Below are 4200 nucleotides of genomic sequence, written 5' to 3'. Positions count from 1 at the left end.
GGGGCAGGCGGGAACATGCTGAGCGCGACCTGCGAGGCGCACGCAGAAGGGGCCAAAGGGGAATCAGGAAGTGGGACTGGGGAAAAGGGTGACAGCTAAGTAAGCTTTCCTGGGATTTTCCGATTCCTAGCTCAAAACCACCTGAGCAGGCCTGGCTAATAACGCCCTGAGAAAACATTCCACCCCACCCTGTGAAAAACAATTGTCTTCTAGCAATGACTGACTGCAAGTTTTCACATCATCGCACGGCTTGGAATGTCAGGAGTTGTCGACAGCCAAACCCCCCGCAGAGGCTGACTTCAGGGAGCGTGGCCCCCTGAGACTGCTCCGGCTTATCAGCCGGCCGAGCCCACTGCCTGGAAGGAAACGCCCCGGAGGGGTGAGCAGAGCAGAACCCTGCAGCCCATGTGAAAGGGTGAGGAGCACAGGCAGCCCGGGAGGAAGCTGGGGCACACCAGGAAAAGCCGTCGAACCCTCGTCCTAGAGCTGCTCTTCCTGCCCAAGGTCCCAGGCTCACCGAGGAAAGAACCCCACTGGCCGCGAATGAAGACCGACTCTGACCCTCTGGACCGCGCGGGGGTTTCTAACCAGGCTGCACCCCAGAAACAACGAGGAAGTCTTTGTCAGAACATCCATGCCTAGGGAAACCCTGGGGACCCTCATTTGTTTAGAGCAGGGACCTCACATCTTTCTTTAGATGTAGGTGTTTCTGCTATGCACCCCAAGTTGGGAACCACTGGGCCAAAAAGAGAGGAAGACCTCCTGGTTCCCTAAGAGGAGCCCGTAGGAGGCGCCATAAGGGTTTGTTTCTCGTTCTAGTCTGCACTTTCTCAGGAAGATGAACCCCCCAAACTGCCGCTCCCCACAGAGGCATCCTCGCCATGTCAACGACTTACCCTGTACACGCAGGTCACCCCATGAAAACAGCACCTGCTGGCAGCTCTGGAGAACAGACGGCAGCTCTGGTAGCTGGGGTGGGAGGCATTTCCGTGTCTGACGCCCCTGCACCCCGGTGTCCCTCATCTCTCACTGAGAGATTAGACGTGGCCGGATAGCGGCGAGAGTGGCAGGCCATGGCTCAGGGCAAAGCCTGGAGACACATTTCTTATGCAATGGGTCCCCTCAGAAAGAGGACTGGAACCCAGCACATCGCTCTGGAGGGAGAAGAGGTCTGGCTTCACGTTGAAGGGAAAGGCTCTGCCCCTCCCAGCCGAGTGCCTTTGCCAAAGGACTTAACCTCTCGTGACCTAAACTCGCCAACTTCAAAAAGGTGATAATAATTTAATATACTTCTCGAGATATCTATAAGGATCGAGCGACATGAAAGTGCGTTGTCATCCGGAGTGTGGTCTACAGAATCACACAGGCGTCTCCTGGAAGCTAGTCGGAAATGCAGGTCTCAGCTCCCCCGACTCTGCGCCCCCCGCCCCCCAAGCCTTGCTGCCAGAGTCGCGTTTCACAAGCTCTCGGGAGCTCTGGGGAACGCTGTGACGTACACAGTGTGAGCACCCAGGAGATGTTATTTTTGCCTGCCGGGGACCCCTGAGCAAAGCAGAGCTGGAGCTCAATTGGGTTTTCAAATAGCTCTGGTGCTCTGGGCCATTGAGAGCTTACGAGAAATAATGATGTGCAGACCCATCGATCCCACTGACCGTGACAGGTAGAGGCTGATTTAGAACGAGTGGGAACCTATCCGTCCTTCTTGCCATCGTCCTTTCCCTTGCTCTCTGCGTCCAGTTCCTCGCACCCGTAGTGATGATTTTACCTTCAATGAGCCCCGAAGCCAAGTCCTCTGCAGCTCTCTTCATACCCCTGGGCCAACCCACCACTGTCTCTTGCTGGCTGACCTGTAATAGCCTCTAGGCTGGTCTCCCTACATCCTCCCAGGCCCTCTCAAATCTCTTCTCTACCCTGTAAACAGAGACATTTTTCTAAAATAAAGTCTTGCCGCCCCCCTTGTTTAAAATCCTTCAGAGTTTCCCATTACTTTTGGGATAAGGAGTCAAATTCTCGACATGGCCTGCAAGGCCCTAGATGACCTGGGGCAGGATCCCCCTGGCCAACCTCATCTGGAGGCTTCACCCCGGCCCCCTGGGCTCTCGCCTGTCTCCCTTCAGCTCCCAGATGTTGGTGAGGGTCTTCCCACCTCTGATGGGCCTTCTTCCCGCCCAGACCCACTTTTCGACTTTAACTCTTACCCAGATGCCAGCTCAGTTATCTTTCTCAGGGAAGCCTTCCCTGGCCTTCCAGAGCGCCCAGGCCCGTTACAAGCTATCTTACTGCCCTGTTCTTTTTCTTATCATAGAAAAAAATCATGCGAAATGTAAAAATCACGGGTTGTAATAAAATCTTTTCATTGAATTCAAGTAAACCGGTCTGTAAACTCTCCCAGGGCAGAGATCGCATGATTCGGTTCGGGCCACGTTGAATTTCTAACACCTAGAATAATATTTAGGCTCTAGGGGGCTCTTGATGATTGTTTGTTTAACGAATAAATGAGTGAAATGCTTTTGGGAAAAGCGAAGGGGAGAAATGGAGGACATCTTAGAGACAAAGAAGGAGTCTGATGGCAAGAGACAGGCACTCTCTGCAGTTCGGCACTTCAGGAATCCACATGATCAGAGTGATCGGCTGACGACTGGGGTCATCATGAAGCCAGGGGTCGTAAGCCGGGGCTGAGTTGGCCTCTAAGATGGAAGTTAGTCGTTCTCAGCCCCGGCCGAATATCAAGATCGCTCCAAGAGTTTCTTGAAAATACCAACGCCAGGGCCTCGGCTTCAGATATTCTGATTTATTAGGTGTGACATAGCTTAGAACTAGGATTTTTACTAACTTCCCGTGTTTCAGTCTTGGTTAAAAACCACTGATCTAGCAGGAGGCAGGATCTGCCCAAAGTAAACAGCTATTTGGTCTCAGAGTGAGGACTAATACTCAGGCCACCTGGCTCCCAGATTTTGAACTTTCTATTCACCTGAGAACTAGTACAACAGTGGATGTTTTTTGGCCTAAACCAAACAGACATTGCATGGAGATAGGAAATTAACTCTGGTTAATTAATGGAGTTCTTGGGAAACTCTGAGAAAGCCTACCTTCCATGGTTGCACAGTGAAGCGTCTTAGAGTGAGGACGCCCACGAAGAGATCTCCAAAGCTGGGTAGAGATAAACTAACTTTCTCCTCGCATCTGTCTGCTTTCGTGTAGTCTGTGCCACCTCATATCAATAGATGAGCTTTTTCTTTCATTCCAGCTGCTGCTCTGGACCACACTCTTCCAGTCCCGTGAGGTCCACAGAGTCCAGATTGATTAACATAACTGGACAGTAAAGTATTCATTTATCCAAGAAAAAGCTCCATGGGCTGACTCATATGTCAAGACACCGCACTGGAGTGTTTTCATTTTTCGAAGACTTTCAAGTATTAAAAGAGCAGAAAAAAGGGAATTTCCTATTCCTTAACAAATCTGGTGCCTCGCGAAAGCAGAACCTTTCAAAGCGTGGTGATCGGTGTGGGAGCCCCCGATATAATCCAAACTGACCTGCGACTGAGTAAGAGGGTCACAAACAGCTCATAAACTCAGGACCAAGCCTCAAGGGGCAACACCGAAGAAGAGCGACATTACATTACATTGCTCTGCTACCCAAGCACCTTACGGCCACATTCTTAACCTTCTTCGTCTCCTTCCCCGAGCGTAAAAAGAATATTTGAAAGTCAAGAGTCTTCTTTTGGGGCCCAAGTGGCTTTTACCTAAGTGGAAGGCAAAGGGTAAAAATCCTAAAGGAAAGGGGCGGTGGGCGGGGGGAGAGGGGGAGATGGGTAGGCGTGGTCAGCTATAATTATGCTTCACCCAGTCCTGAGGCAAGGGGAGGGATTTTAAAATATAATTCAGACTATCTGGGTCAAAGGAACATGTCTGCACATAACTAGTCCTGCCCCACAGAGAAAGAGACACACGGGGCGGAGATTCAGAGGCGATCCACCACTCAGCATCACCCAACTCTTAGGCCAGAACCTACATTCTAGATCTACATTCTAGATCCAGAAAACCCGCAAGTCGGTTTGAGACAAAGGCAGGCTGGGAAAGAACGCGTCTGAGGGCCAGGGGTGGTGAAAAAGCCCAGCCACCCCCAACGCATTGACGCTTATACCTTTTCCCGTTTCTAGTCACTCGGCCATCTCCTAGATACCTGTGTTTTTCCTTGTG

At 51.3% G+C, this 4200-nt stretch overlaps 1 protein-coding gene across 1 annotated transcript in view; it reads right to left on the bottom strand.

The window, feature by feature from the left end:
* Positions 1-4200, bottom strand: part of TRPV5 (transient receptor potential cation channel subfamily V member 5) — a 28566-nt gene that overhangs the window by 11340 nt on the left and 13026 nt on the right. The gene's annotated exons all lie outside the window — the stretch shown is intronic.

This window comes from Pteropus vampyrus, unplaced genomic scaffold (genome assembly GCF_000151845.1).
Source record: "Pteropus vampyrus isolate Shadow unplaced genomic scaffold, Pvam_2.0 Scaffold329, whole genome shotgun sequence".
Lineage (NCBI taxonomy): Eukaryota > Metazoa > Chordata > Mammalia > Chiroptera > Pteropodidae > Pteropus > Pteropus vampyrus.
The sequence above is the reverse complement of the archived record's forward strand: the minus strand, read 5'-3'. Positions and strand labels throughout refer to the sequence as shown.